The 20,586-nt window shown below is 40.6% G+C and overlaps 1 pseudogene; it reads left to right on the top strand.

The window, feature by feature from the left end:
* Positions 1 to 11,039: 11,039 nt before the first annotated feature.
* Positions 11,040 to 14,017, top strand: LOC102021796 (annotated as a pseudogene).
* The last annotated feature ends 6,569 nt before the right edge of the window (positions 14,018 to 20,586 follow it).

Below are 20,586 nucleotides of genomic sequence, written 5' to 3'. Positions count from 1 at the left end.
GCCAGCTTCCTGCCCTGCTCCCGTGCTAGAAACTGTTTAACCAATCATAATTTATAAAGAAAATATATGTGAGGCTATTTTTAAATTTATATTTTAAAGTAACATCATTCGCATATTTTGAATTAATTAACATCAGGTTAAAGTCGGTACATAATCTACACATATTCAGCTGTAAAATACAGATTGACATACATTCAGAGATTGAAATGAAATATCATGTCAGCACTGTTCATTTCTGGCCTTTGCTGTGCCATGGTAATTTAATTATTTTTCTTTATATTTCTTATTTTTTAATGCAATAAACATTACTATTATTAACAACAAACAACATAAATTTTTTTTTTATTTTAAAGATAAAAGGAGGGAAACATTAACAGACATACAACATTTTACAACATATCACAAGCACAATACAGATAATACAGAGCTACAAACAAAGTGGCAGGGAATCAACAATGGTGGTTGTATTACATATTGATATCTCCAAAGTGGCCTCTCATGAAAACAGATATAGACATGCAATACTGGTCAACCAAAGACTCATTGACAGTTTCTTTCAGCATAGAAATAAAAGACAGAACAACCGTGTTATCTATCCTGTATATACATACATACAAAATTTCTCCTTCTTTCCCTTCTCTTTTCCCACATCCCAGAAGCCCTTTACTCTTCAGTGGTTTCCTATCATTTCACAGTGTCTATCATACCTCCGAGTTTAAATTAACTCTTTCAAGTTTTACACTAGTGACACAATGCAGTGCTTGCACATGTATGTTTGATTTATTTCACTTATGAGTATGGTCTCTAGTTGTGACCATTTAAATATAAAGGCCTCGAGTTTATCTTTCTTTATAGCCGAGCAATATTCCACCATATAAAAGTACCACAATTTTCTTATCCAATTCTCGGTGGATGGACATTTGGGTTGCTTCCACATTTTAGCAATTACAAATTGTGCTGCTATGAACATAGGTGCACATATATCACTGTGATATGATGTTTTTAGATCTTCTGGGAAAATACCCAGCAGGGGGATAGCTGGGTTGAATGGGACCTCTAAACCCAGTTTTCGGAGGAATCTCCAAACTGATTTCCACAGTGGTTTCACCAGTCTGCATTCCCACCAGCAGTGGAGAAGGGCTCCTATCTCTCCACAGCCTCGCCAGCATTTGTCATTGGTTGATTTCTTAATTCTAGCCATTCCCACTGGGGTAAGGTGGAATCTTAGTGCCGTCCCAATTTGCATTTCTCGAATGACTAATGATGTTGAACATTTTCTCATATATTTATTTGCCATTTGTATCTCCTTGTCTGAGAAATGTGTATTCATCTCAGCTGCCCATTTTTGGATTGGGTCTTTGAATTTGGAGGGGCTGAAATTTTTTAATTCTTTATATGTTCTAGATAGAAGCCCTTTGTCCGAGGGACAATCAGCCAAAACTTTTTCCAAGTTTGTGGGTTTTCTTTTGACTCTGCTGGTGATCTCTTTAGATGTGCAGAAACTTTTCAGTAGGATGAGATCCCAGTTGTTGATTCTTTCAAGTGTTTCATGTGCAATTTGGTTTTTATTCATGAACTCTCTGCCTACCCCTATGTCTTCGAGGTTTTTACCTACTTTCTCTTCCAATAGATTTAGTGTTTCTGGTTTAATATTGAGATCTGTGAACCATTCTGACTTGAGTTTGGTGCATGGTGATAGGCTTGGGTCTATTTTCAGTTTTTGGCAGGTATTAAGCCAATTTTTCCAGCACCATTTATTAAATAGGCTATCATTCTTCCAGTGAGTTTGACTGGCCCCTTTATCAAAGATTAGGTGGTTGAGTGTGTTTTTGGTTGTGTCTACAACATAAAGTTTTAAATTATTTGGACTTTGTAACATCTCGAGAAATCGTGGGTGATTTACATGTTTTCTTTCATTCCTTTTTTTCCCCAGTACTAATGATTGAAATGGGCCTGGCACATGCTTAGCAAGCATTCTGTCACCAAGCTACACTGCCTATCCCTTTTATTTTTTATTTTGAAGCAGAATCTCACTAAATTACCCAACCAGGGCTCCAACTTGCCATCCTCCTGCCTCAGCCTCTGCCTCAGCATGTCTTCCGTTTAGAACAGGCTTGGGAGACCTCTCCAAAAGTCTCCTGAGCACGTCTTCCAACCCAGACGCTGACACAGCCAGCTTTGCAAGGGTGTGTGAAGCAGAGGTGGCGTCCAGAGGCAGACTGGCCTTCAGGCTGGAAGCTACACAATTACTTCTCCCTCTGGAGCAAAGGTATGCTGACTGCTTCTTGGAAACTACTAGCGTTCTCAGCTGAGATGCAGATGCGTTGTGTGCCGTGCCCTTGGTGGCCACTCTGTCACTGCTGTGGAACCTGGGTGGCTGGAGGCCGGGTAGCACGAGGCTCCCACTGCTGTTGTGTCTCAAGGGACAGGCTGGGACCCCACCCAGGGCGCCTGCCTCTGCTGGCAGCCGTCAGCCTTGTCAGCTGTGGACGAGCTTGAAAATAGGATAAAATGCAGACTCTCCACAGTTTCCGGTAAGTTTGAAAGCAGGCTTTTCCTGAAGACTGGCGCTCCTGTAGAGACTGTTTTGGCAAAGCTGTCCCTTTAAATGAGTGTTACCAACAGAATGAAGCAAGAGCAAGACAAGAAAGAAACTGATCGCTTGCAATAATTAAAAAGTAGATCTATTCGAAGGAAAGTATTTGTAGCATACACTGTATGCATTCATCAAACAGATTAAAAAGACAGGTAAAATTAAGCCTACCAATGCCCAAAGAATATTTATGATTAAATATAAGTTAACTGCTGAAGCAGTGGCTCAAAAATAATTATCTTAAAATATCTCTTTATTGATGCTGAAGAAATCCAGGTAAAAAGATGCCTTTTTTGTATAACATTCGCACACAATGACACCAATGCAAGGTATGCTTAAGTCTTCACACTTCAAAGAAATGACCTTTCAGCCACACTTGGGGAAAGTAAGCTAAAATTCGTAGGGCATTCCAGTTGCCAAGGACACTTGTAATCATTTCCTTAATTGTCCTTGACAATCTTATCATTAAAGATGTAGGACATTAATTAATGATGGAACATCTATTCCTGGAGAAACAGGCCTTGCGTACACAATAGAGCGCTTATTCTGTGTGCATTCTTTGTGGCCACCGCTTCCACAGTGTGGATCACCCCTGCCGCAAGCGTCGCCTGGATGGCATGTAAACATTTGGAGCACTCGATTGTGCGAGAATTGGATTGAATACAATCAATGCTGATAGTGCTGGAAATATGCTCAAAACCAATGCTCCCCAAAGAAGCTTTTATGCCTAGATTAGTATCAGTGTTTAATTGACAGCCTCTTCACTTGGTTAATTACTTGGTCTATTGTGGCAGGGAGAGGGAAAAGACAAAAGCATTTGTGTTATGAATAGTTGCCAATAAGGGAATCAAACAAGCGCAGGCCAAACACCCTGCCTCAGATACCGTTTTACATACAGTCTTCCTTGCACACCACATGAATTTTTTGAATGACCATCCTAAGAAAAATGACAATTGTTGAAACAGAGCCTGTCTTTTGAAAGACAAATTAGAACCTTTGTATGTGTAAGCCCTCGAGGAGGTAAGCTTTTGCCTCATATACCTTTTGCTATAAGTAAAAAGGCACAGAAGCTGAGATATGAAATGAAAACACATATTGAGGATTTATTCTTTGCTTTTGAAGTTCAGTATTAAACCTTTTTCATGAAAGTAAACAAATTGGGATCCTATGAAAACACATGCACACATTTAATCTTTGTATCTTGAGTTAAGAACTCTAGAGTTTATGACAGCTATTTCTTTCCTAGATTTTTCTGGGAGAATGTTAGTGCAATACTTATTTACTCCGCAGCAGATGTTGAACATGTAAGTGAATTCAGAACAGAAGTTATTCTTCGTTCATCTCTTGTTGGGCTTCTACATGTTGTGATCCTAAGACTCAGTCCAAGCTCGGTTCTGGGCTCCCCATCTTCCTCTCTCTGAGTATGGCTTTCAGTGTCATCCATACACCAGGGACTCAGTGACTCACGTCAGTATTTCCCGCTGGTGTCTGTTCCCTGAACACCACTTGGATGTCTACGGGCTCCTTAACATGTTCAAAACTGAAGCCGTAAGCCCTGCTTCTCCCGTGGCTCCCTTTGCAGCCTGTGCCTTCTTCCTCTGAGGCAGAGCCCAGGAGAGGTGTGTGTGCGCGCGAGTGTGTGTGCACAGCACTACTGCGATTATTACGTGTTTGTAATTTCTTACCGAAATCTTAGTGAAATCTCCTGACTGGGCTCCTCTCCTCTCTTTTCCCTTTCATGCTGATTTCTGTTTTCTGTCTTAGGACCTAAGCATTTCACACATGCGGCCTCATTTTTATCATGGGAAACGTTTTGTCCTGGGCACGATTGCCCCCACTTTCCACATCAAGAATGAAGGATCAGAGAGCTTGAGACTAGGGAAAAGATCCCAGATTGTAGGCCCAGCCTTTCTGACTGCTAAGCCTACATTTTCTTCTATTACACCACAATGAATGTTATCCGTTGGGTGCAAAATCTCTGTTAAATTAGCAGTTGTTTGACAACCGTCTCCTGTCACCAGAGAGGGACAGGCTGGATGAATGCTTTATTTCTGATCACTGGTTTCATTACAGAAAAAACTGAATGCAAACGTTGGTGCTACTGGAGACAAACCTCAGCCGGTACCCGCCCCCGAGGGCTGGATGCCACCCAGCCCTGTCCTTCGCAGGAAGAGCACAGGGATACTGGAGAGCCGGCCAAGCAGAGGCAGACTGCAGGGCATGACTTGGCCCCACACCCAGAACCTGATCTGCGCCACAGACGCTCAGGCAGATGCATTTATGAGGTTTTTAAAGATCACTGTCTACGCCAAAAATCCAAGCCAGGGCGTCGTGCTGTGTTGACCAGTGTAGGGTACACTCCAGAGCTAAAGGCCAGGAAGTCCCACAGCTTTATCCCAACTCAGGGCACACTGGAATTGTTAAATGTTTGTTTGGATGAGGCAGATGGTCAGTGTTCCTTTTATTTGGGAAGAGGACTATCTTTCTATCTAAGTTAAGAAGAGGAATACTCTCATAAATCATCTCATCTGTTCTCTTTAATTTAAGCCTAGATTGGTGTGTATATGAATAAAGTGATATCTTTTGTTTGCTTAAAGATCTGTAGGCCTTGCTTTCCCTGATTGTCATATTCTAGCAAAATAGTGGGAATCGTCACCCTGGTCATACCATAGTTTCTGCGCATAAATGTGATGCTACAAGCCCACTGCTGCCGAAATCACAAAACATTTACTGAGCACTTATTACACGCTAGATAGTACTGCTGACCCCAGTCTGCGAATGAGAAATTTGAGATTCAGTAACAAGACAAACCTTGCCACTGGTCAGCTGCAGACACCTTCTCTGGGTTTGTATCTGCAGCTCAAGGGCCTGGCTTTTTTGCTCAGTTTTCACTAAAATGAAAAGCTAATGAGAGAAAAAGGCCAACACTGTGAGATTTGATATGTGATTGTACTTAGAAATAATTACACAATAATAATTCTATTTTTGTGAGCACATAAATTAATATAGGGTTGATGTCATGATGCCATTTCTTTAGGTTTATTGCCATGATTTTATCCACAGAGAAAATATTATTTGGGTTAAATAATAGCCAAAGTTAATAAGTTTAATTTTTTTATTTCCTTCATATCCCAGTTTAGATAATTTTAAATCCCCATAAATGACTTCATTATTACTAAAGGTGTAGTTTCATATTTTTCATGCTTAATGTTCGATTTAAACATTTGCAACATGAGCCATTTAATTAAAAGAAGTTCAGCATGTTGTGAGGCTGGTCAAGTCTCTAACAAACAGGCTGGTGCTATAAGATAGCTTCTTAAGGCTGGTGAACGGAAACAAAATTGTTTACAGAATTTGTTTATAGGCACCTGGGTAGTACAGCGTAATCTGACTTTAGGGTATATTCAGATTTAAGGTTTACTATGCCAAGATTGCAGCAAGATTTCCTAGACATTTATCACCAATGAAAGAAATGCTTGTAATGTTGCCCAGAAATTCACACACACAGTCTCAGTGGCTGCTGCTGCTTGGTGGAGGCTGGAGGCACGCACGGGCGGAATCCAATGCCTCGGTGAGCTCGAGTCGCTGCTGGGCAGACGCGGCTGTGCTCCTGCCAGAGAAGTCTCCACTTCAAATGAATGGGTAGGAGGAGAGGAAAGACTAGAAGATAAAAGCAGTTGATAATATCTGGTCGGTATAAAAACAATCACATACTAATTCTATAATTATTTCAAGTTACAATTAAAGTATTCTAATTAGTAGCTGAATAATTTGACCACAATTGACTTGCCTACGTTACACCTTTTGGGCTTTCTATACTTAATGTATATAATTTTACTTACTTCTCACATACACACAACAATTGAACATATGATAATTCAATAAAATTTATGACTTTAAACCTTCTCATCCACTATTCACTCTTCAACTCACACAAAGCAACTTACTTTTCTAAGCGATTGAAAACTGTTCAGGTCAGGATCATCAACATTTTCCATGTTGCCAAATCTAACTGGTACCTCTGTTTTCCTCTTACTTGATTTATTAATAAAACTCAATACAGCTGACTACTTCTTTTCTCAAACACTTACCTGTCTGAAATTCTTTAAATTCACATATATTTCTGATTTGAGAATTGTTTTTTACAAAACAATTTAGACTTTGGTGTCTGTCTTTGCAGTACTAAAAGAAAACTGAGACTGTGTATTGTACAAAGAACAAGAATTTATTTTTCACAATTCTTAGGAACCCTTCTCCACTGCTGGTGGGGATGCAAACTGTGAAGCCACTGTGGAAATCGGTGTGGAGATTCCCCAGCAAAGGAGGTCTAGAGGTGCCATTCAACCTAGCTTTCCCCTTCTGGGTATATTCTCAGAAGATCTGAAAACATCATATCACAGTGATATATGTGCACCCATGTTTATAGCAGCGTAATTTGTAATTGCTAAATTGTGGAAGCAACACAAATGTCCATCCACTGACGAAAGGATAAAAAAAAATGGTACTTTTATGTAATGGAATACTACTCAGCTATAAAGAAAGATAAACTTGAGGCCTTTATATTTAAATGGTCACAACTAGAGACCATGCTCATAAGTGAAATAAATAAGACCTGCATGTGTAAGCAATGTATTGTCTCACTAGTGTAAGAACTGAAAGAGTGAATAAAAACTAGGAGGTGTGATAGACATTGTGAAATGAGAGGAAAATGCTCAAAAGTAAAGGGCAACTGGGGTGTGGGAAAAGAGAAGGGAAAGCAGGGGAAATTATGTATATATGTGTATACAGGATAGCTAACATAGTTGTACTACTGTCTTCTATTGCTCTACAGAAAGAACAGTTAATGATTACTTGTTTGATCAATCTTGTACGTCTCTATTTGTTTTCCTGAGAAACCACTTTGAAAATATCAATAAGTAATACAACAACCATTGTTACTTTCCTACAACTTTGTCTGTAACTCTGTATTGTTTGTATTGTTCTCATGCTATTTTATAAATGGATGTCTGTTTGTTAATATGTTCTCCTTGTTTTATTTTTCAAAATAAAAAGAAAGAATTTATTTTTCACAGTTCTTGAGGCTAGAAAGCCCAAGATGAAGACATCCATGTGTTATATGGTAAAGTAAAAGATAGATAACAGGGAACAGGGAGATAGACACTTCTCAACAGAGAAGGGGATCAAGGGATAGAAAGAGGGTAGAGGAGAGGGAACGTGATGGAAAAATAATTGAGATATTACATACCTGTGACAACCGCCCACAGGGAATGTGGTCATTGTGTACTGCGAACAGGTGCTAACAAAAATAAAAACTGAAAAGGACACATGGCCACAATGGTCAGTCGTCGCACAGACTTGACAGTGTCGAGGCAGAGTCTCTCAGCCTTGGTCACACTGGCTTTTGGGGCTGGACAGTTCCTTGCGGGTGACCAGTCCTCTTCACTGTCCAACATTCAGCAGAATCCCTGCCTGTGTCAGCCCTCACCCGCAGCACACGCCCACGCGTGACAGCAGAACTGTGTCCGCATATCGCCACTGTCCCATGGGGCACAAAGCCTCTCCCTTTGGGAATCATAGCCTAGTGAGAGGACAGAAGGCAGTCCCTGCTTTGGGCCTCTTTTCGTGGACAAGGACGCCTCTTCCAGAAAACGTCCCTTAGGCCTTACCGCCTGTGCGCGTGCCACTTGCCCTTTCCCAACCAGTCGGTAGCTGAATTAGCTGGAGACGCACGAGCGATTTAGAATAATTAGCTTTTGTTCTAGGGTGGCAGTCAGACGGAATTGAACGGGCTCGGCTATGCCTTCGAGAGCGAATGAAGGGGCTGGGGGTTTAGCTCAGCGGCACGGCGCCTGCCTGGCAAGTGCAAGGTCGTGAGTTCGGTTCCCGGTACTGGAAAAAAAAAAAAAAAAGAGCGAATGCAGAACCCAGAGGGGTGTGGACAGGGATAGGCAGGGCCGGAGCCAGGCCCACCCCCTGCCTTGGTCAACACTTTCCTACCTCCTCCACTTCCTCGTTACTCTCTGTTCTAGCCACATCGTTCTTTCCAGCCCTCAGAGGTACCTTTCTCATTTCCGCGTTCTCTTTTACACTTGCTAGCCCCTCTTCTTGCACTTCTCCCTGTTCAGGGCACTTCATGATGACACATCCTTTTCATTCAGGTCTCAGGTTGTGTCACCGCCTCATCACTCCTAACCCCGGTTAGTGCGTTCCTTCTAGTCACTGTCTGTCAGCATCTAATTTGTTCTCTACGTGGTATTTGACGCCTTCCACAATTTAAGTGTTCAGATTTGACTGTTCCTGCAGCAAAGTATAAACTGCTAAAAAAAAGTCCTGTCTCTGCTGTCTTTCACTGTGTGCCCAGGACTCGTAAACACCTGAGTGTTATAAGCACCCAACAGAGGCCTATTACATGCATAAATGGGTCAATGGATAAATGACCTGGGGAGTGTGTCCTAAAACACACAGGAAGAACCATCTGAGAATGTGTGATAACTGCCTACATTCAGTGTGGAATAAGCTCATTCTAAACATTTGGGAATATAAAAAGTATATAACGCGACTTCCACTTTGGGCCAAGACGGAGTAACAGGGTCTGAAGTTACCCTCTTACCTTAGGCAACTAGAAACCAGATGAGATATAGAATCCAACTGTCCCTATGCGTTGGACCAGAGGCAGCACAGGGCAGCAATACTCAGAAGTAGGAATAAACTAGATAAACCCTTCAGTGACCTAGTGTAACCCCTGGGGAGAATTTCCAAATAACTGCAGGGAAAGGAAGCCAGGCAGATGTGGTTAGTTTTGCATAGCTGAAGAGATAAAGCTGGAACTCAGGAATAGCAAAGGGTTAGTGTTTGTACGGCAGCATAAAGGAGCACAGAGAGCTGCACAGAGAGGGGGCTCAGGAGTCTGCAGACAGCCTCGCATGCCCTCTCTATTGCAGTGCTGTGTGCATCTGTACGTAAGAAAACTGCCTAAAAACTGGGGCAGGTGCACCAGCCAATGGAGGAGGTAGAACAGCCTCGGATCTGTCACTGACAGTAGAAGGTGCTCCAACAGACAAATTGCATACACCTTGCAATATACGTAATATCAGCAGAAGTTCTGAAGTGTTTTGCCTCAAGAATACAGAAAAATTTGCTCAAGTTTAAAGGCTGCTGTCTAGGGCCAGTAGCACAACAATTGCCTGGCAAGCGCGAGGTTGTGAGTTCGATTCCTGGTATCAAAAACTAGATAAATAAATAAAAACAAAGCTTACAGGAAAGCCTTGAAAAGATCAAATGGATTCCAAGAAATTTAACCACATATTGGAATGAGAACTGAAAGTATTCGAAGGAATATAAACACATCTAACATTCAACAGGATGAAATTCACTTCTAGCATCCAATAGAAAGTACTAGGCTAGCACAGCAGTAGAAAACGCAACCCAAGTGTAACAGTTCAAGACTGATCAAACAACTAAAGGGAATAAAAGTAATAAAAACATTAGAAATGATACAGAGTTTAATCTGAGCAACTTCCTTGAGGATAACAATATGTAAGATGACAACCATTGTTCATTTCCTGTCATTTTGTTTTGAAATTCTGTATCGTTTGTATCGTTTTTGTGTTATTTTGTTTTTGTCTTTGTTATTATTTTGTTATTTATTCTCTTTAAAATAAAAAATGTATGGAAAAAAAGAAAATGCAACCCATTAGCTAAATAAATCCAGTCAACACAGAGATCCAGAAATGTTACACCTGGAGTTTACAAATAAGGACACCAAGATTGTTGGTATTACTACAGTCTGTACATTCCAGAGAGGAAGAGGGAAGCATGAGTGTGTCAAGGTGAGCGTGAAGATTTCATTTACAAAGACAAGTATTGAAGTTCCAAAACAGAAACTAAAATGTTTGAGATGAAAAAATACACTGGCTAGTGCCAATAGCAGATTTAAGCCTGGAGAAGTTTAGTAAACTTGAAGGCAGCAAAAAATAAATAGGAAGACAAAGGACAGATGATACAGATACATATATAGATGAATAGATAGACAGATAGGTGATAGATGGATAGATGAATAGACAGATAGACAGACAGAAAAGAGAGAGGAAGACCCAGAAAGTAACCCCTATGACTTCACTGAGTTATGGAGAAATTACCAGCAGTTCCAGATATATCAACCAGTGTGCCCAAAATGGGTGGTGTATGAAAAATAATGTGAGCTAATAATGCTTGGAACTTTAAACTCACAGAATCAAGGATCTCAATAAAACATAAGTACAAGAAACCAGTAAATAAACCAAAAGCGATTAGTAGTACAATTACCTTAACTATCATATATACATATATTTCCCTTCTTTCTTCCTTCTCTCCTTTCCCTCATTTCCACACTGATTTCCACAGTGATTTCACCAGTCTGCACTCCCACTCTGGCAAAGGTCACAGTAGATGTGTGACAGTGGCCGTCATGTACATGGAAGATGATTCTGGAGCACCAGACTCTCTTGTAACAACTCCCTCTCCTAGCGGGGAGCTCGGTCCCAGAAGCCCTGCACTGATCCCCTCTGAGGATGGCCCTGTGTGCTCACTACCTCTGCTAGGTCTTTGCCTTTAATGGTTCCACCACTCAACAGGAGCACACTAAGGAGCATACAGGCAGCACAGCACTCCCAGGAGACAGGGCACCATCAGACAGTAGCAACACCTTATCAGCTGCATATATGGATCATGAACATTTTGCCTCCTTTTATTTTGTTAATTGTGTCCTTTAATGCATAAATGTTTTAAATTTTGATATAGACTAATTGATCTGTATTTTTTGCTTTGTTTTATTTTGTTTTGTTTCTTGGCTTTTGGCACAGATTTAATTTGAAGTTTTTTTTTCCAGTAGGGGGATTAAACTTAGACTCTTCACATTGAACTACACCCCTTTTTATTTTTTATTTTGAGACAAGGCCTTGCTAGATTGCTACGTTGCCCAGGCTGCTCTTAAACTTGTGATCCTTCTGCCTCGGCCAACCATGTTAGGATTACAAGTATGCACCACCACATCCACTTTGTTCTTTCTCTTTAAAGTATATAATTTACATATCTATTGATATTATTTATTTGGTGAAACATCATTGTCATACTTTCCTTTAGTTCTACAGACATGATTTCCTTCAGTTTTTGTAACATATTTTTATTTTTTAAGTTTATTTTAAAAATAAAAGAAGGAAAACATATTAACAAACAGACATCCATTCACAAAATAGCATGAGAACAATACAAACAATACAGAGTTACAGACAAAGTGGTAGGAAATTAACAATTGTTGTTGTATTATGTATTGATATCTTCAAAGTGGTTTCTCAGGAAAACAAATAGAGACATGCAAGACTGATCAAACAAGTAATCATTAATTGTTCCTTTAAGCAAAGCAATAGAAGACAGTAGTACAACTATGTTAGCTATCCGGTATGTACATACTTACATACATGCATAATTTCCCCTTCTTTCCCTTCTCTTTTCCCTCACCCCAGTTGCCCTTTACTTTTGAGCATTTTCCTCTCATTTCACAATGTCTATCATACCTCCTAATTTTTATTCACTCTTTCAGGTTCTTACGCTAGTGAGACAATGTGTTGCTTACACATGGAGGTCTGGTTTATTTCACTTATGAGTATGGTCTCTAGTTGTGACCATTTACCTGTAAAAGCCTCATGTTTACCTTTCTTTATAGCTGAGTAGTATTCCATTATATAAAAGTACCACAATTTTTTTATCCTTTCCTCAGCGGATGGACATTTGGGTTGCTTCGAAGATTTAGCTGTTACAAATTGCGCTGCTATGAACATGGGTGCACATATATCACTGTGATGTGATGTTTTCAGTTCTTCTGGGAAAATACCCAGAAGGGAAGTAGCTGGGTTGAATGGGACCACTAGACCTAGTTTGCTGAGGAATCTCCAAACTGATTTCCACAGTGGTTTCACCAGTCTGCATTCCCACCAGCAGTGGAGAAGAGTTCCTATTTCTCTACAGCCTGCCCAGTATTTGTTATTGGTTGATTTCTTAATGATAGGCATTCTTGCTGGGGTGAGATGAAATCTCAGTGTTGTTTTAATTTGCATTTCTTGAATGACTAATAATGTTGAACATTTTCTCATGTATTTATTTGCCATTTGTATTTCTTTATCTGAGAAGTGTGTATTCATCTCAGCTGCCCATTTTTGGATTGGATCTTTGAATTTGGGGGGACTGATTTTTTTTTAAATATTTGTATGTTCTAGATAGAAGACCTTTGTCTGAGGGACAGTGTCAGCTAAAATTTTTTCCCAATTTGTGGATTTTCTTTTTACTCCGCTGGTGATTTCTTTAGATTTGCGAAAACTTTTCAGTAGGATGAGATCCCAGTTGTTGATTTTTTGAGGTATTTCACGTGTGGTTTGGGTTTTGTTCATGAACTCTCTGCCTTCCCCTATGTCTTCAAGATTTTTACCTACTGGGAGGCGGCTGCAGCAGAACGGCCAGGAGGAGGGTGGCTTTCCCCTGAGCCGAGCTCCAAGTCCTCCGCCTTCTCCTCCTGCAGCCGCCTGGGCGCCGCCGCAGCCCCTCGGCCTCTGCCTCCTCCTCCTGCGGCTCTGGGCGCAGGTCCTCCCAGAAGACAAGGGCGGCAGAGCCTGCGGTCAGAGGCAGCACAGTTGTGGCTTCCGGAGCAGGCAGGTGGCGGACCAGCTTGCCCCACAGGTTCTCCTTAAGCCTCTGGTGAAAAGTCGGTGAGACAGGGTGGCCACAAAGAAGCCCAAGGGTCAGAACTCTTCGGCTCTACACGAAGTCATCACGGTGGGCTGCGGTGGTGTGGGCAAGTGGGCCCTGACCCTGCAGTTCATGTATGATGCGTTTGAGGAGGGCTATGAGCCTACCACAGCAAACAGCTACGGAAAGAAGGTTGTGCTGGATGGGGAGGAAGTGCAGATCGATGTCTTGGATACAGCTGGCCAGGAGGACTATGCTGCAGTCAGAGACAACTACTTCCGCAGCGGACACCGCTTCCTCTGTGTCTTCTCTGTTACAAAAATGGAATCCCTTGCAGCCACTGCCGACTTCAGGGAGTAGATTTTAAGAGCAAAGGAAGATGAAAACGTTCCATTTCTACTGTTGGTAACAAATCATATTTAGAAGATAAAAGGCAGGCTTCATTAAAGAGGCAAAAAGCAGGGCCAATCAGTGGAATGAGAACTACGTGTAAACCTCTGCTAAGGTGGGAGCTAACGTGGACAAGGTACTTTTTTATTTAATGAGGGAAATTTGAGCCAGAAAGACGGAAGACAACAAAGAAAAGAATGGAAAGAGAGGAAAAGTTTAGCCAAGAGAATCAGAGAAAGATGCTGCATTTTATAATCAAAGCCCAAACTTCTTTCTTATCTTGACCATACTAATAAATATAATTTATAAGCATTGCCATTGAAGGCCCAGTTGACTGAAATTACTTTAACATTTTGGAAATTGTGATGTAGCACTTAAAGCATGAATTGGAACTGCACTGAAAGCCAAATTCACTTAAAAAAAGAAATTAATGTAGCTTCACCAAGAAGCAAAATTCAACCTATTTCATAATTGCTTACATTTACCACAGTCCTGAATGTAGCGTGTGAGCTTGTGTTTCTCAGGCAGTCTTTCTTGAACTGTTAAATAAAGAGATGAAATGGGGGTGGGGAATGGAGGAAAGGCCACTTCCTCTGGTGTTTATTATAAAGCTTAAATTTTATATCATTTTTAAATGTCCTGGCTTCTACTGCCTTGAAAAATGACAACTGTGAACATGATACTTAAACTGTATCACTTTTTTAACCATTGTTATGCAAAATATAAAAGAAAAGTTATTGGCGTGTTTGTTGCATATAGTTAAACTGGGAGTAACTCATCTGTGAATCTGCATTAATTGCCTGGTGACTGACTTAAGAAAAGTGGCATAAAACTTATACATGGAAATTTTTGAATATGCCTTAATTTAGAAACCGAAAAATGTCTGGTCATATCATTCCAGGAGTGTTCTTGCTGGTATCAGGGGTCACCCCCTCTGCCCACAGTCCCCCACATCCTGGTGAGAGATCTGATCTTGCCTAGATGGAGGGCAGCTTCTGTATAGGAGATTCTTGAGAAATTACTGTCTGCCAGGAGCCTGTCCAAATTCAGAAATGTGTGCCATGCTCTGGCACTTGAAAATATAAAGTTTGACTGCTTTTAATAAACTATAAAGTAGCTGAAGATGAAGGGCCAGCATAGACTTGTAAGATAATTTTAGACAACCAGGATTCTGTACCAGTTATGTCTAAGTGAACGCTTTTTCTTTCTCTTAAGATGCTGGTCCCTGGAAATGACCTTCTGCAAGTGGTGAGCACGTAAGTATTAAGTTTTTTACCTCCTGGGAGCTGGGCACAGGGAAAACCACCTACAGCGCTAACGCATTTTGCACTAGAATACTTCAGGAAATACTTGTTTTTGCCACCTGTTCGTTTCTAAGAATGTACTCATGAGGTTACAGTTTGGCTCTATGGGAGTTGCTGGGAATATCTGCAGTCTGTCTGTGCTCATAATGAAGAACACTGTAGCTACATTTTCCTAAAGTCGGCATCCACCAGTCAAACCCGGGTACAGGGCAGAAAACGTTTGGCGCACAGACCAGACGTCAGGCCGTCACCACTGGGCGGCGTTCCCACCAGAAGAAGGCTAGGGCACTCTGGGAACGTGATGTCAGTGGGGAGTGCACCACTGCCCATTCCTTTTTCCTCTTTGGAATGCGACTAAGACAGGGGATTCAGCACAGTTTTCCTTTCTCACTGCTCAGTCTTAATTTCAGCAGGTCAAATATGTGTTCAGGCGTGCCAGGTAACAGGCGTGTGTGTAAAGTTATCAAAAATAGGCTCTGTAGGAACGCAGCTCTTTAGCTAGCCCATCCGGTTTGTCGTGTTAAATATCTGCCCGTGAAGGGTTTAAGATGTCCATCTTTCATTTCCTATTTCTCCTCGGCTATGCCATGTGCAGAACCCCAGTTACCGCTGCAACCCGGGCAGCAGGCCCAGTGCTCTCCACGTGCACTTGCTGCAGTCTCACTGAACTACAGCCACCAACACTGACTTCGCTTTGAGACTTTTCCTCTGCTGGGTCCTGAGGCACTATGAAGCCAGCTGACAAAGGTGCATCATCACACGTCAGGCTGATGCCACTACCCGATTCATTTATTTGCAATCTGAGCCATTTAAAGACCAATAAACTTCCTTTTAAAAAAACAAAAAACAATTTTACCTACTTTCTCTTCCAATAGATTTAGTGTTTCTGTTTTCATACTGAGATCTGTGATCCTGGAACATAGTTTTAAATAGCCAATTTTTATATATATCCTGGTAAGTCCATTATTGATTTCCTCAGAGAGTTTCCATTAAATATATTTTTTCCTATGTAGAAGTTATACTTTCTGTTTTTTTAACACATCTTATAATTTTTCTGGAAATTGAATATTTTAAATTGTATAATGTGGCATACTGGGAGAGTCAGTTCTACCTTCTCCCATGTCCAGAACTTGTGCTTTCTATTTGTTGTCCCTATTGGTTAATTTAGTATATTTTGTCAGCCAATTCATTAAGTTCATACTCCTTATCAGGTGTTATCAGTGAAGCTGTGGCCATTAATCCTAATATGCCAACCTTCTTGGATTAGGAATCCCTTGCAGATCAGAGAAGAAGCTTCTGGGTACATCTGTGTGGGTGCTGGAGGTAACTCCGGGTACTACATGTGATCCCTTCTGCATGCTGAGGGGGCAGTGTCCACCTGCTCTGCTTCCTGGCTGTGATGATCTAAGCAGCTTTGCCCTGCTCTGCACCTCTGCCATCATGTATCTGCCTCCTGCATGCCATGTGCCAAATCTCATAAAACTGTGAGGTAAATTCTTCTTCCTTTAAACTGTGGGTGTGAGGTATTGATCTCAGCAGAGTGAAAACTGACTAATACAGAAAATTTGCACTGGAGAAGTGAGGTCCTCACTGTGACTACTTGGCCATGTCAAGTCTTTGGAATTGATCTTGGAAGAGCTTGAAACGTTTTGGAGAGGCAGGCAAGAGAAGACTTAGAATACTGCAGGCAAAGCCTGCTGGGTGACTGCTTGGCACTCAGAAGACCAGAGTGCAAACAGGAATGAAGACAGCAAATTACAGCCTCAACAGGTTTCACTAGGGAAGGAGGATTCTTCTTAGAGTATGTGTGGTATACTCTGCCAGAAAACTTGTTTGTATCTGGCCCATGTCCTGAGATTTTGCAAGGGACTGAGATGTTACATGGTGGACGACTTAATCGGTGGAGGAAATTTCAAGGCAGCTGAGTATTCTGTTATATAAGTACCACGCGCTAACCAATTGCACCACTGGAGCTTCAGCTGAGTATTCTGGATGTGGTAGGGGTATTATTGGATGCTTTCAACCATCTTTATAGTGAGAATTAGGGCAAAAAGAAGAGCATAAAAATGTGAAAACCTTACATTTTGACCCAGAAGTCACCATGTGTAAAGTTAGGGCCAAAGGAGTTGTGGTTATTGAAAAGATTAGTACCATTATAAAGAAACCAAGGGCTTTGCATGGGAATGAGAAGGAGATGCTATAAATGTATCTCAAGAATCACTAAGACCTGAACCACTGCAGACTAAAGGATAAAAAACCATCAGCCTTTCATTTTGGAAGAGTCTCTGAGGTCCCTTCTTGAGAAGGCCGTCTAGGGAGTTGGTTTCATGAGATTCATATCACCATGCTCTGCCATCCAGGCACTCACAAATCACTGCAGCCATGGTTCCGGAAGGCCTGGCTACTGTTTCCTCTGACAGTGGGTCTTGCTGGTTTCCTGGCATGCAGAATGCAAGAATTTAAGGTCCGAGAAACTTCCACCCAGATTTCAAAGGAAGGCCTGGAAGTCCATGCATGAAGCCTCTGAGAGGGCAACACACAAAGCTGTGGGAGTGGAGCCAAAAACGCAGTGGAAATTACAGAAAGTTGGAGATGACAGGAATGTGGATCATCTGCTGAGGAAAACTGCAGGCAGTGAGCTGAGCACCCAAGAAAGAGACATTACCAGCTGTAGACAAGAACATAGTACCTGACACAGTAAATGCTATACAAATTTGCTATTGAAGGAATGAGTATAGGAGCTAAATTGCCACTTTCCAAAGAAGGTATACAAATGATAAAGAAGCTTGTGACTAAATGCTTAGGACCGAGAGATGGAAGGAAGGGTAGAAAAAGAGGGGAAGGTGATAAAAAAAAAAATTAGGTAGTCAATGTGCACTGCAAACACATACTCATAAAAGTAAAACAAATAATTTTAAAATGCTCAGTACTGTTAGCCAAGAGAGAAATGTCAATCAAAACAACAGTGAGATGCCACTTCTCATGAAGATGGGAATAACGAGAAATGCAGGTATTGGTGAAGATGTACACGACCGATGAGAATGCACAATGGCTGGCCACTGGAGGTTGCCAGTTTCTTTAAGGTTTCTTTCAAAATGTTTAAGATAGAGTCATTATCTAACCCAGCAATGCCAGTTCTACGTACATACCAAATAGAAATGAAATCACATCTACGCAAAAATTCACATATAAATGTCCACAGCAGAATTACTCAAAAAAGCCAAAAAGGACAAGCCATTAATCAACTTTGGTCCATCAATTTACAGTCACATAGTCTATCCATAGAGTGGATTCTTACTGACAATGAGAAGGAATGAGTCACTGAAATAGACCACATCATGGATGACCCACAGAAACATTATGATAAGTAAAAAAGAAAACTTCAAAAAGGCCAATGTGTTGTATGATCCCACTTACATAAACTGCCTAGAACAAGCAAATCCATACACACAGAAAGTTGACTAGGTATGCCCAGGGCTGGAGGACAATGCAAAGGGGAGCAACTGATGATGAATACAGCACTTCTTTTTGGGGGGTGATGAAAATGTTCTAAAACTGTGGTGATAATGAATCCACAACTCTGTGAATATGTTAAGAACATTTAATGTGCATATGTTAAAAACATTTAACAGGGCTGGGGATTTAGCTCAGCGGCAAAGCGCCTGCCTGGCAAGTGCAAGGTCATGAGTTCGGTTCCTGGTACCGGAGAAAAACCAAAAAAAAAAAAAAAAAAATTTAACATTAAATGTGCATTTAAATGGGGAAGAAAGGCAACTACATAGGTAATAGTAGTTTTTTCTTATTTAAGTTTATTTTAAACATGATGAATATTTAAAGTAAAAAATAACAATATATTATACAGCTTGTCACATATGTAGAAGTAAAATGTGTGGCAAAGTACCATAAATGCTGGGAAGGAGGTATGAAAGTAGTCCCTTGTAAGATACTTACACTATATGGGAAAAGGTATTAAATTACTTGAAGACTGTGATCATTTAAATATCCTTCTACAAATCTTAACCACTAAAACAGCATGATAAAGCACTATAACTAGTAAGCCAAAATGATAAAATGGAATCATAAAAATAATTAATACAAATCAAATACAGAAAGAAAGAAGTGGAAACAAAACTGATGGTACAAATAGAAATAGTCATTATATATAAATTGTCTAAGTTTTGCAGTTAAAGGACAGATACTTGGATAGTGGGTAGAAAAACAAGGTCTTGCATACACTGCCCATAAGTTATGTACTTCAAAAATGGAGGCACAAGTACACTGAAGAATAAAGACATACCACCCTGTATGGCCCAGCTCCTGTCACAGGGACACGATTCCCAACACTCACAACTCGAAGAGGAGTCTAATTAAGCTCACGGTTTCTGGCAATTTAGCCCATGCTTGTCTGGGTCCAGGGCAGAAACACCATTGTGCAGGTGCCCGATGGAACACGTATAGTTCATGGAGGTGGGAAACCGCAGAACAGAGCCCAAGGAAGGGGCCAGTGACCAGATATACGACCCACCTGGATAGAATCAGAACTGTGCTCCACCAGTCTCTAGGGAAGACTTAGGGCCAATTAAGTTGATGTGATCAAACTTAAGTGTCACACAAGCTAACATTTAGAAAGAAAGATGGAACTGCTATATTAATATCAAAGTAGATTTCAGAGCAGAGACACTACTGAAGGTGAAGGAAGTCGTTCTGTAAAGACACACTGAGAGAACATAGCATCTCTAAATGCTGTTAGCCTCCTAAGGGTTTTAAAACACGTGAATCTATACTTAAGTAACTGCAAGGAGAGATCAACAAACCTACAATTATTGTTAGACATGTAAACAATATTTTTTCACTAATGGATACCATTATAAAGGATATAAAACTTCAACAGGCCTTTTCCTCAACTCAGCCTAATAAATATTTATGGAATAATCCATACAAACACAGAAGCTTACACTTTAAGAAAATACATCCATGAAATTTACTAAGGCAGGCCATATTTTGGACTACAAAACCAATCTAAATAAATTTAAAAAGATTCAAGTCACATATCATATATTCTGTCATCATAGTGAAAACTACTTTTTAGTTATTTTTATTAGTGTATGTCAGAAATATATAATGATTACCATCATTTTGAGGAACTGGTACATATCCATATCATTTCTTAATAATTATTACTTTGCCCTCTCTTTCTAGCCTCATATCTCCCCAAATCCTCAGATCCCCTGCTCATCTCCAGGGTCTGTCTTCCTGCTTCCTATGAAATCTCTTTCATTTTGCTCTTTACATCATTTGTGTTTTGGCTTTCTCATATAAGAGAAACCATGCAATATCAAACATTAATCTTAAAAATCAGTGAAGAGTGGCACCTAGAAAATCCCTAAATGCAAAACTCTAAATAAAATACTATTTCAGCAGACAATTTTAAGCTACATGGTAAAGAATTAATGTAGAGACACTTTCAGTTAAATAACTGGAAGTAAACGATGAGAAACAGTTACAAAGAAGCCAGAAGCGGCAGTTGGGAGGGGAGCAATTGTTCCTGGTCATCTAGTTCTTAATGTAGTAAAGATTTCTTGC

This window comes from Chinchilla lanigera, unplaced genomic scaffold, assembly GCF_000276665.1.
Source record: "Chinchilla lanigera isolate Chin_1 unplaced genomic scaffold, ChiLan1.0 scaffold00035, whole genome shotgun sequence".
Taxonomy (NCBI): domain Eukaryota; kingdom Metazoa; phylum Chordata; class Mammalia; order Rodentia; family Chinchillidae; genus Chinchilla; species Chinchilla lanigera.
This window is presented reverse-complemented; position numbering and strand designations above follow the sequence as displayed.